General features: G+C 39.0%; 1 long non-coding RNA gene and 2 other non-coding genes across 3 annotated transcripts; 2 read left to right on the forward strand and 1 right to left on the reverse strand.

Annotated features, from left to right (window-relative positions):
* Positions 1 to 258: 258 nt before the first annotated feature.
* On the reverse strand, positions 259 to 330 carry trnah-gug (transfer RNA histidin (anticodon GUG)). The gene has a single exon. It is a non-coding gene; the product is annotated as a tRNA-His (tRNA).
* A 4811-nt stretch (positions 331 to 5141) lies between these two features.
* Positions 5142 to 6327, forward strand: LOC148670600 (uncharacterized). Its single transcript, XR_015937034.1, has 4 exons — positions 5142 to 5205; positions 5324 to 5458; positions 5707 to 5772; positions 6245 to 6327. It is a non-coding gene; the product is annotated as an uncharacterized LOC148670600 (long non-coding RNA).
* Positions 6328 to 12999: 6672 nt separating this feature from the next.
* trnal-uaa (transfer RNA leucine (anticodon UAA)) lies at positions 13000 to 13082 on the forward strand. Its single transcript has one exon. It is a non-coding gene; the product is annotated as a tRNA-Leu (tRNA).
* The last annotated feature ends 546 nt before the right edge of the window (positions 13083 to 13628 follow it).

Genomic DNA, 13628 nt, shown 5'->3' on the forward strand with positions numbered 1-13628 from the left:
AAACAAGTCCCTCCTGGTCTCTGCTTGAAATGCACTTTCCTGCGTTTGCTTTGGTGTAACTGGCTTCCCCTGCATGGGCGAATGTGAAGAAGATCCTTAGTAAGTCATTGAAGAAAACCGAGAAGAGGTCGGAGTGGCCTCTGTCGTTCATCAGCGATCCAGTCAGGCAGTACTCCTCTGGAAAGCACCGTTCGTTCACATCGATTGGCTTTTTTTTGCCTTCATTCGTGCAAGTAGTAAAAGCAGACGCCCATATTCTGCCGTGACCCGGATTTGAACCAGGGTTGTTGCGGCCACAACACAAAGTACTGACCACTATACGATCACGGCGAGTTACAGATACACACGTGGCAGGGTGGAAAAGGCTGTGCTCTCTTCGTGTGACATAATTCGGAAAAGTCCTGACGTTGCATTTCAACTGAGCCCCAGTATACATCGACCCTTCGACACTCTGAGTGACAACTCTCTTGCGTGTTTTCTCATATGTAGTTTGCTTGCATGATGCCGGGAACAGCGTGGTTGTTCTCTGCCATATGGTCTAGGGGTTAGGATTCCTGGTTTTCACCCAGGCTCGACTCCCGGTATGAGAACGTGTCGGTTTTGCCTCCTGCTTTCCAAAAGATCAGCACCGTGTACGAAGGAGCCGCATTAAAACCACTCGAACGTGCAAAACGTGACCAGGGTAAAGTTAGCTTGAAGTTAGAGAATGATTTTGGCGCGCCTGTAGGGCTTTCGCGAAATCTCTTAGAATTACAAAAACACATGCTTTGTGTATAAAATACAGTGTGAATGCTTTCTCAGCCTTCACTTTGTCATCTTTATGACGTTTTTTTGACCACACTCGAATATTCATTTGTCCATATTTTCGCAATGGAAGCATAGAACGCCTTCAAACCAAATGCATTTTAAAGACCACGACTTGTGGATATTTCCACAGTCTCAACACCAAACTATCAGTGTGCTAATTATCTTTTTTTAAACCTCTGGTTTTTCATCGATGCGTGATTACGCACGAACTGGAACCCGGGGACAGCTGTGTGCACACATTCACAACACGAGAAATACTGTTCAATACTGTCAATATGACCATAGGAAGCAGAACATCGCAGTCTCCAATTACCCAGACTGTAAGCATGGGAATAAAGCTTTGTTTGATTTCTGAAACCCCTCCTTTACGTCCTGTTTTCATTCAGGTATGGGTCAACTATATTGACAATACTACTGACAGCAGGAGGATTAAAATATTCTTTACTCAGCGGCTTATTAAAAACAGCTCCCATGATGTTTCAAGAGACTTTTTATACAGAACACTGACACAGCTTTGTGTTCTGAATCTTTTTATCGTGCTTTTATTTAATGTGGCACAATGCACTGGGATAGGGGTATTCTGTTCACAAACCAATAGCATTTAAATCACAGCACCCACAATGCTGAATGTAAGTGTTTCGCACACTAAGCAGGTCCTCTGACTTTTCCCAGCTTTGTTTTGGGTTGTGGCCCCTTTATTTTTTTATGATTTTAAGATAACACTAAAGGTAACACACTGGGATAGGTGGGTCTTTTTCATGGCTCAATAGCAATTCAAATACAACAGCCACACTGCTGAAACCAAGTGTTTTACACACCAGACAGGCCCCCGAACCTCATACAACCTTGCTGTGGCTGTGGCCCCTTTCTTTATTTTTTATGATTTTCTGAAGATAACACTACAGGTAATACACTGGGACAGGTGGGTCTTCTTCATGGCTTCATGATTTTTTGACTGTAATCAAGTGTTGTGCACACAAGGCAGGCCTCCTGACCTTTCACAGTCATGCTTTGTTGTGTGAAACTTTAATTCTCTTTTTAGGATTTTTTGAACATCAAAACTTCCAACTTCCACCGAGATGAATGGGGTGCTCTTCAATAGCTTTTTCATCTATACACACAAGCGTATATAACCAAGACACTCAGAACCACCAGAATCAACCTGAAGTCATAGAAAATCAAGAATGCCCCCGAGACACCTGCACCCCCCTCCTGGACCACTCTGGTATCAACACCCCCAAACCAATCCATACCAGCTAACAAGACTCAGAATCGGTGCAACCCTCCAACTTGGACCAAGAGCAGGATGGGACAAGAACCTGTACCACACTACGCACCCCTCAGACCTGTGGTCAAGGGCTGGTGGAGTAGGGAATATGATCAACGAATTTCTGAAGTTTTCTAAACTCGAAAAAAAAAATAGTTGGAATGACAAGATGTGGTCAACACTGTCAAACAGAGTCCTTGGAGAGGATTGCCCCAGCAACAAGAAATGGTTATCAGTGATTTGGCATGAAGATAGAAAAAAAGTAAGAACCCAAGTGCTTAGGATGCAGAAAGAGGAGAGTATTGGTAGAGATTCCAAACCAGATGACAGTAAACAATCTATAGTCAGTATTTCAAGTCAAAGTGAGGGACATAGTTTGGAAGGCAACACAGAGCTCAGAAGTTCATCAGAAGATACAAAACATGCATGGGCAGCACACGGCAACACAGACAGTGGTGACATGTTAGAGGGAGAAAAAAAATCTGTGTAGAATCAGAAAAAAAGCCTGAAGAGCACAGTGAATATTCCCAGGGCGCAAGCTCGTCTGGGACGTCACCTCAGGATAAAAGGGGATTAAGAAAGATTATGTCTGTGCCTAAAACTTTCAAAGTATGTCTAAGGGCTGAACAATGGAGAAAAATAGCACCTCTAAAAGGTACATCTAAACTAAGACGACCATGGACCCAGATCTTATATAGGGAGTTCATGAAGATAAATCCTTGCTGCCCAATAGCCTTCAAATACCAATACATCAGGAAAGAGAACAGCAGAAAAAAAAAACTTTCTGATGATAAAAGCAGTCTGTACCTTCAGGTCCTGCAATGTAAAATACATAATGACAACAAGACACAAACCAATGGGCAATGATGACATCACAATTGATGTTGTACAAGTAGGGCAAATACAGCACAGTAAAAGGGAAACAATTTCAACAAGCACGTCAGCCTTATCATAGAAAGATTGCCAGACCCTCACAAAAAGAATCAGCAATGTATACTACAGGAACCTGAGCAGAACTCCGCTTGCTGAAATTGCAGCAGGCAATTTATCTAAACCACTAACACAGAATGTCCTGAAAGTCATTTCATCAGAGTTCAGGAACAGTAAACGCATTCACTATGATCCAGTGATTGAATTACATATGGCACAAAAATATATGAAAGCATGCGACTTCAACACTGTCCATTTTTCAGGATATATACAGATTTTGCAGTTAGACACATTTGCTGCCTATCTTTACACAGAACAGAGTATGTGAATTCTTATTGCCCATCTAAAGATGAAGGAGAAAGTCAGCCTTTACCTGGATGCGACAGGAGGGGTAGTCAGAAAAATTCCATCGGAGAACAAAAGAATTTTGTACTACAGTCTTACGTTACCTGGAGGTGGAAAAAGAAAGCCTCCATTACCAGTGTCTGAAATGTTGACAACTGACCACACCATTGTCAGTATAGAACGTTGGCTACGGAAATTCATGTTTGACATCTCAACATGTACTACCAAGAGAGTGCAGCATGTAGAAACTGACTACAGCTGGGCCCTGATTCACAGTGTTCTTTTTGCCTTCAATGGGGACACCATCCATGCATACTTAAATCGTGCAATGAAAGTCTGCCAAGGCAAACTTAAGTACACAGAACTTCAGATGTTCACTTATCTGCACCTTTGCTCTGCCCATGTCATAAAGGCTGTCTCTCAAGCAATTAGTAAAAAAACAACAGACAAAGGACTGCGAGACTTTGCAACATTTTCCTTTGCCATCCTGCAAAACAGCACAACTTTGAGTGTCGCCAGAAATGTTTTCAAACACATGTGTATTGTACTCTCAAGCAGGAGGTTCACAAATGAAGTCCAATCTAGTGTCTGCCTCCTTAACGCTTACATTTCTCAAACAACCACACCAGACCAGATGGAAAAGGAAGCAGAAGTCAAAGACACAGATGAGGTACTGTACCCAAAAATGAGAGGCAGCCTGGGCCGCTCTCCTTTCGCTGTGGAGTTCAAAGGTATTTATGAAGACAGCATACCAGCTCAAGGACATGATGACTATGGGACACAACACAATGTGAACCCCTATTTCTGTGAAGACATAATAAGATTTCTGTTGCAAAGATACATGGCACTATTTCCACTGTGGAGTGGAATTTTGTTGGGTGACCTGGCAAGATATGCTTCAGACAGCAAAAAAGACATATCAATGTCAGAGGTAGCACAAACAAGAGACACTAATTGTCATGTTGAGACCTGGTTTGGCATTGTCAAGCATTCGATACTTCAGCACAGGAGGAAACTGAGGCCAGCAGAGTTTATTACGATAATGAGACAATCCCTCCAAGGCCGGTACAGAGAACATATAATCCAAAATGCTCTCCCCAAAAAGGTTTTGACGGCTCCATTGATCACCACTAAGACACGTCATGAACATGCACAGGAACAATGGGCAAAGAGAGCACCAGGTGTAGGCAAAGAAACAAAAAATAAATTCTACAGCGCACCACAGAAAATTCCAATCCCCAAAAAAATGAGAACACAGGAAAAAAAAGTTAGCAAAAGAAATATTGAAACAAATGAAAAGTCGCCAGATGACAGCAACGGCCTGCAAGTACAGCAGGGGAAAGCAGGAACCACAGAATATAAAGAATGGCAGCACAAAGAAGAAAGGAAAGTGTCACCCAAGCAAGCTGCCGTGGGCATGGCTGAAGTGATCACACCACACTGTGATGCACGCCCCATCTCAAAACTTATAAAAGAGAAAACAGATTTCAAAAAGAAGGTAGGATTTGTATTTCAAATATTTCTCTGTGTGGACATTCACTTCTTTTTCAGAGCTTATGAATGTCATCTTCTACTACTGTAGGTGTTCTTTGTCGTTTCTCTCTAACTTGTTATACTTGTTGACATACTTGTGTTATACTTGTGGTGTGTAATCTCAATTTTCATTATGTTAGGTCCAGTGATCTCTTGTGTATGCTTTTGGCTTGGTAAATCTTTTTTAGGTTCACGCCCTTTGGAACATCAATCCGAGTGAATTAGTGGTTGCAGTTTTGCCATCCATGCACAGATCAGACACATATATTCTCAGACACTCGGAGTTTGTGTCTCTGAAACCAGATGAGTGGCTCATAGGCGAGGTAAGATGAAAGTGTTTGATTGCATGCATTTGTTAAGGTTTCTGAGCTTTTGTGTAATCAAATGTGTGTGAGTGCGTGAAATCACATCTTCTTCAATTGTGTTTGCTTTTTCCATAAGACCATTGAGTGTTACTTTCAAGTAGCGAAAGAATCCATGGACTTGGGGAAGAAGGTTTTCCTAATGAACCACTACACAACTGGTGTAATCATGAGTGGGAATAGAGAGCGCATGGCTAGACAACGTTTGTCCAAGGTAAGGACATCAAACACAAATGTTGATGGATTACATTAGTGAGGGGCAAACATGGTTTTTCACTAACTGATGATTGTTTTATCAATAGAGAAACAAGGAGAGCTACAAGCAATCAAAACAGGTCACAACTGTGCCCATGGTGCTGCCTAAAGAAACTACCTTTATAGTCAGAAATCAAAATTCAAAGGTAGCACACCATCCCTGTGAGGCAGCCTGTTGTACTAATCTTGTCATTCTTTTCATTACAGGTCAACTTTGAAAACTATGAAGCCATTATTAGCTTTTTTAACACTGGTGTCCACTGGAAATTGTTGGTAAGTGTGGTGCAGGTAATCCAAAACAGCGTAGGTTTATAATTACACCTGGAACCATTACAGTTCAAGTGATTATCCTTGTTGCATCTAAAAAAATTACAAAGTCACAATGTATGCGTTCCTCTCCTGTTAAAAAAGGTGGACATTGATAGTGAGTGTCCAAGGCAATGGTGATAGTGCACTTTTCCTAAATTATTATTGTGAATACTGCTGTGTAATGAACAGACAACCAAACAAGTCAAAGTGTCATGTAGGAAAAAAAGTACTGTTAGGTCATTTCCTGACTGTCTTTGCCGAGGTTTGCAAAATATTAAATATTAAATAATATATAAATATAAATATTATATATATAAAATATTCAAATATTAAAAACCTTTGTTTAAACAACATAAAACTCCTGAAACTGCCTGTGTGTCTGGCCCCACATTAAATGCAACTTCATGTCTGATGATGGGCCCTTTGTTTCTTGCAGTATCTGTATGCTCCATCCCAGAAAGTCTTTGTGGTCGACCCTATGGGGAGTGACGAGATGGGAGACTCCACTGCAGCGGCAAAAAGGTTCAGGTAAGAAATCAAGCATTAGTTTCGTGGTGAAATTCTGCAGGGGCACACATACATTTCAGGTTCAAGTTCAGCATGACAAATATTTCCTCATTTATCAATAACCTATTGTTTTGATTCACAGGGACTTTTTTAAGATGCGAAGGAATGTCCTAGGAAAAGAAGACTGGTTGAATATCAACTTGCACCCAAGCGTGATTGGTCACACCAGGCAAGCAGATGCCTCAAGCTGTGGGGTCTTTGTGATGCAGGTCAGCATAACCTTTCCACGCCGAAATTTTGGACTTAAAACTATTGTATGAGAGATTTTTAGGGAAATAATTGCAACAAACTTTTGTCTATTAGATGGGCGCAGACATCATTAACAATTTCCCGGAAATTCCAACATATATCGAAATAAACAGCAGTGCCAAAGAAATAAGAAAGTTGGGGGAAGACCTGTCAATCAGAATTCTTGAGGCTTCAGGTATTGTACCATTTGATCCTCATTGCCTACTTTTCTTGGTGTATATTATTTTCCTGAAGCATGTTCTCTCTCTGTAACAAGTCTGGATGAAAAAGATTCTCAATTTATTTATATGCAGAACTCATTTGGGTATTCTTTTTGTACTATATAACACAGTGATGAAAAGTTAATTAAATCACATTTCACACAGTTAAAATTCAATGACACTTTGGCCTTCGTCGTGGTTGACACAACCATTGTCTGGGAAAAGTGTGGGTCTAAATTGCCCATAGTGAAGCAAAGCAAACTGAAACATGATAGCTGTGTTATCATGTGCCCCCTTAAAATCATAGCAACACACGCTGACGCAAAAAAGGGTAACAGGTGTTGACAGGAGTATTCTGAGACATGACAATGTGCGGTTTAAGAAGCAGTAGAACACCTAATCAGGAAAGTGCATACGAAAAGGTCTCTATCAAACTGTCTTCAATTATGCAACAATGATCTGTAGATAACATTGGAAAAATCAGTCTATTTGGCATGTTTATTATACAGATGCAGCCATTCAAAGTGCGCGGTACAGACACCGCAGTACAGATACCGCAGGTAAGATGACACGCGATACCGCGGTGCGTGATTGGTTGACCGACAGGGGCACTCGTGGTCCGTTAGTCTGTCGTAGAAAGACTTACTGTACTGTAAACGTCTTTACTGTGCCCGTTGTAGATATTGAATTTTACCACTGAAGGGAAATCTTAGTAGCTGAGCATAAAAAGAATAGGAGCATACTGTAACGCGTGTGAAGGCCATAAACGATATTAATTTTGGAACGTAAACATACAGTATATGGCTGGTCTTGGTACTTTAAAGAAAAAAATACACACCAGTATTCCATTTCTCCCTAAACATTGTAAGCTTCGAAGTCTTTAACTAACGTGATACCGGAGTCAACAAGCATACTTTTAGAATTTGATTAATAGGGAATATAATATGGAATCGCGTATCTAAAGAATTTAATAACGGTATGATTATATCCGTGTACTGCGGCAGGACTGTTTAAGGCTGTTTCGCCTGCCTGATCATGTGAGCTGTCTTGTAGCCTACTGGTCTAGGTGCGTGACTACCAACTGGCTGGTTGGGTGTTCGAATCCAGCTGGTGTTGGACTTTTCATTTTTATTTATTTATTTTTTAATCACGTAACATAAACATATTACCGTATGCAAACTGTACTGTATATTTGATGTCTTAACTGTGCCCGTTTAATTGAATTAAAAAAAAATTATTTTACACGAACATTAAGCTGTTTACATCTTCTGCCTGAGAACAGTCACCCGTTGCTACCCAACGCAGAATGGTGATTGGCTGACACTATCTGACACCCCTCTGATTGGAGAAAAAAGACGTGCTGGCGTGCTATACACACTACCAGGAAGAGGATTTCTTTCTATTCAAAACGTGTATTTTAAAAGTTTAAGAAGTAAAAACCTTACAGCGTACACAGATTTCTAAACTGATCAGGATCGTTATCTTTGTCTTATGCATAATAATGTTCACCGCTCTGTCCAGCACATTAATAATAAACTTTATTTTATATAGCGTTTTAAACGAATAATTAATTAGATTGCTCATAAACCTAATCACTTGCTTTTTCTTTTTATTTAGGCTCAGATTTCAACTATAGATCGTATTATTAATAACCATAATAACAACCAACCAACAAAAACAACCATATAAACATAATGGTGGTGCTGGACCTTCCAGTTTTAATTTATTTATTTTTTAATCGCGTAACATAAACATATTACCGTATGCAAACTGTACTGTATACAATATGTATATGTATATTTAATGTCTTAACTGTGCCCATTTAAGTATTGAATATTCATATCTAATTTTACCACTGAAGGGAAATCTTAACATAAACATACAGTATATGGCTGGTCTGGGTACTTTAAAGAAAAAAATACACACCGGTATTCCATTTCTCCCTAAACATTGTAAGCTTCGAAGTCTTTAACTAACGTGATACCGGAGTCAACAAGCATACTTTTAGAATTTGATTAAAAGGGAATATAATATGGAATCGCGTATCTAAAGAAATTAATAACGATATAATTATATTCATGTTGCAAAAGAACTGCCACGGACATAAAAACTCCCTTGCATGGTTTCATTACGACCAGAATCGGTCTTGAGATATTTTTAACTTGATTTACAGTATTTGAGAGGTATGTCTTAACACCGATACTACAGTGCTTAAGTACTGCTCACGTATATGTTTCTAGGTTTATATTATGCATTTCATACGGTCAAATTACTTTTGAGCAATAAGAAGCGAGAAACGGTATGCGTTTTACTTTCGTTTTGTGCTGGGACCCGTGGATTGATTAGAGATATCAAGTACATACAAGTCATTTTTTAAATGTTGTAGTTCGTCTTGAAAAAATGTTACGAGTACATCATCTATCAACAATTACACAGGTTCTGTTTCCATATTGCGGATTTTGGTTACGTAATATTATTTTCTAGATTTCACGTTGTGAATATGATGGGATGTCTGATGGGATGTTTCTAAAAATCCACCCTCTGTAAAACGTCTTCTCTAGTTGTCCTGCATATGTATTCGCTAATGAAGCTGTGTGTTCTGAGCCTAGATCTCTACATTTCTGTATGAACCAGCTTAGAGGGCTAAAGACAGCTTGTGTTTAAATTGAGTGTAAGGCAATTTATGCTTCTAAAGTCATGGTCAGCATTTATCTTTGTACTGTGTTGTAAACTTCTGTGCCAAGTCACATTATTTTATAGCGTTTTTAAAGCGTTATCAAATACGGCGTTACTGTAGTTTACTGAGTCCCATGTCACATGGTCTGTGATTGAAACCTGTAAAACCGGTTTAATTCGTCACCGCCAGCACTCTTCAGGTGTGTGGGTCTTCTGCTCAGAATGAAACGCTAAAATGTTTGTGTATATTCTAATGGTAGTGGGGGCGGGGTGTGTGGGAACAGGTTTGGTTGAAACATTTTCTCTGAAAGCATTTTCTTCTTGTAACCGATCTTGTTACAGCATGTTACAGTTTACTATTCTTAACCATATTAATTTTAAGTGCTTAATGTAAAATCTTGTAAAAATATATTTTCATTGTTCAAATATACATTAAGTCTGACTATCATATAATAAGTTAAATACAAAACTAAAGAAAAAATAGGGTTAAATATAATTCAAAATATTTTGCTAACAATGTTAACTGTTTATGAATAATAAAATGTATTAACTAAGGAGTAGGATGGCACAGTTGTTAGTATGTTTTTTTTTTTAACCCAATCTCCGGGAAACCATTAGTACGATGGTGAATCGGAGATTCTCAACCCTTGCTGCGTACGACTGGAAAAGAATTCGTGATCGGATCAACGAAATGCTTCGTAGGAGGAGGTGGTCTTTTCCTCTTGTCTAACAGTCTGTCCACAAACAAAACATTCCTGTTAGACAAGAGGAATTGAAAAAAAAAACAATGTTGTCAATGAAAACCGGTGTGTGTGTCTCTCCCTGCTGGATGTCCTTCTCACAAAGTGCTGAATGAATAAAATAATTTTATTGAAAACGAGTTTGCGATTGTCTGGTCTTTAAATTCTGGAGATACGCGATTCCATATTATATTCCCTTTTAATCAAATTCTAAAAGTATGCTTGTTGACTCCGGTATCGCGTTAGTTAAAGACTTCGATGCTTAAAATGTTTAGGGAGAAATGGAATACTGGTGTGTATGTTTTCTTTAAAGTACCGAGACCAGCCATATACTGTATGTTTAAGTTCCAAAATTAATATCGTTTATGGGCTTCACACGCGTTGCAGTATGCTCAGGCACTAAGTAAAAGGAGATGCTTCGTATTGCTTGACTAATTTTAAAAACTAAGTTATAAATATAAAAATTGCAGGCGCTGCTCTGGTGCGTCGGCTCCTACACAGTGCCTGTCTGCCGTAAGCGTTACAATATACATACAGTACCCAACACTGCTTGTACCCATCTGTCATGCAAATAAAACACCTTGAATTGAATTGAATTGAGGGGAGAAGGGGGGGATACTAAAGCCAATACTGGCTCAATGGGCTTTGACGTGCTAATGCGTTGGTTTAACGGTCCGGCTGTGGCAGGCTTCCAATGTCAACTCGACTCGATTAGAAGACAATGAACGTATTTTAGCCCTAAATGAATTAATAGCAAACATGGTTTACATAAAATACAGTTTTCCAAGAAAGTTTATAATAATACGATCTATAGTTGAAAACTGAGCCTACTTTAAAAATAAAGGAAAAGCATTTTCAGAGAGCAATCACGCTGTGTTTATGTAGAAAAAGTGATTACGTTTATGAGCAATCTAATTACCTATTCGCTTTAAACGCTATATAAAATAAAGTTTATTTAGAGATGAATGATCAGTGTCGCAGTTTAAATAATGTGAGTCAGGAAACTAACACAGCGCCACCGGATTTAATAACGCAATAAAAACGCTATAAAATAATGTGACACAGTACAGCACAGTACAACAATACTGACCATGACTTTAGAAGCATAAATTACCTTACACTCAATTTAAACACAAGCTGTCTTTCTGTATGAACCTCTAAGCTGGTTCATACAGAAAATGTAGAAATGCATTAGCCTGATCATGATTAAAAAACACATAATTAAACACGCGTTTGCGATTTAAATCAGAACACGATTTAAATCAATATAAATGTTTATATTGTAACGCATACTGTCCAGCCTCCATTTCTCTATAAAAATTTACTGTTGCACACACACACAATAGAAGCAGGAACCCCTGTCAGAAGGGAAGATATATTCAAAATATCGCAAATATCGATCATGTTGCGATATTTTGAAATATAAAAGTCAATTGATTGTCCATAATATCGCTTACCTATTTTTTCGAAGAAATGTTTGTTAAAAGTCCAGCACCAGCTGGATTCGAACACACAACCAGCCAGTTGGTAGTTACGCACCTAGACCAGTAGGCTACACGACAGCTCTCATGATCAGGTAGGCGAAACAGCCTTACACAGTACTGCCGCAGTACACGGATATAATCATACCGTTATTAAATTCTTTAGATACGCGATTCCATATTATATTCCCTTTTAATCAAATTCTAAAAGTATGCTTGTTGACTCCGGTATCACGTTAGTTAAAGACTTCGAAGCTTACAATGTTTAGGGAGAAATGGAATACCGGTGTGTATTTTTCCTTGTGATATTTTAAGCTCTAGTTGAATGATAGGTGTCGCATTTTAAATCATTTTCGTAGCTAGAAATTATGAAATGCCCTGTTAAAAGCAAGGAAGTTTTTATGCCCCGTTGAAGTAAAACAAAATGCCTGACAAAGTATGGCTTGGACAGATTCCAAGTGCTTGTACAAATGTGCTAAAGAAATTATACTTTGAGTATACAGCTTGTCCAAAGTCATCCATTATTAATACTATTAGTAATATCTTCAGTAAAGGCTTTGATGCATAAATATTTCTGATAAAGGTAGGTTGTGTACTTCTGTCCAACTGAGCAATCTTGCTTTCATAATATATACCAACATTTTAATGACTGATGATTAACATGCTGTAATACACAGTTCAAAATTAAAGGCTCAAATGCTGTACATGAGAGGTTAAGCTCCCCCTGGCGGTTTTACAAGGCGACGCCGGATAGTTAGTCACGTGACACACGTGACATGCGTGATACCGCGTGATACTGCGTGATACTGTGACACGCCCACCGGGGTATGCCGCGAAATACCTCACCCATTTTGAATGGCTGCATCTGTAGAAAGCATCTTGCATTTCACGTGTTTAATGTTAATATTTCAGTGGTTGCCTCGGTGAATGATGGATCTTCTCTCTTGCAGGGTGACGGCAAACTTCTTTAGAGAGGGAGTCTCCCACGCACGGCTTTTCTTCATCAAGAGCGGAGACAAAAGAAACAGACTTCAAACTGAAATTAATTACTTCTTGAGCGTTTATGACCGTCTTTAAAAAGCTGAGAGCAGGCGAAAACGCCTTTCGAAATGAGGAAATGTCTGCTGACAGTAAACAGCTCCTCTTTAGCACAGTGCTAAGTACCCCTGTTTGGTGCGCGGCAGAACGGGGTACATTTCTGTGAAAGGGCCGTGGTTTATTTTTTTAAATTGTTGAATCATATTGAAATGTTAAAGAACGGAGAGAAACGTGCTGTTGACCAGGATGGCCGAGTGGTTAAGGCATTGGATTTAAGATCCAATAAGCAAATTTCTACATGGGTTCAAACCCCATGCCTGGTAGGTTCTTGTAAATATTCTGAAGTGAGAGATAACTTTGAAGATTCACCCTCTATTTAAATGTCATTTCACTTAATTTCAGTTCTCTTCACTCCCTGGGATAACTGAACTCACAATCGCATACTGAAGGCTTTACATGCATTATCTGTGATACAGCTTCTAATAAGAAAGGAATGAAAGTGTATTAATAATAAACGACATTGTTTAAAATAAACGTGTATTGATAAACTTCATAATTAATAAAAGTGGTGTGACAGGAAAGCAAATTAAATATTACAATAATATTCCAAGCAACTGATGCGTAAATTCCTTATGTCGCGACAATTTTATTCCCACTATAAAGGGTAATATTCTAATGTAGATCCAGTGTTCTGCTTAGTCTGCTTCTGAATTTCTTCTTTTCAGTCTGTCCTCTATATCAGTAACCTCTAGAGGGCGCAGGATTGGGTTCCTTGAAGTTAAGAACAGGTTAATTAAGGAGCTGTGGACTGATTTCTGCGGCCGAGTTCGTTGTAGTGTTAAGTTAAATAATTCTTCGATTTTAAGAAA

The sequence above is a fragment of the Lepisosteus platostomus genome, chromosome 5 (assembly GCF_059453375.1).
Source record: "Lepisosteus platostomus isolate fLepPlt1 chromosome 5, fLepPlt1.hap1, whole genome shotgun sequence".
In the NCBI taxonomy this organism is placed as follows: Eukaryota; Metazoa; Chordata; class Actinopteri; order Semionotiformes; family Lepisosteidae; genus Lepisosteus; species Lepisosteus platostomus.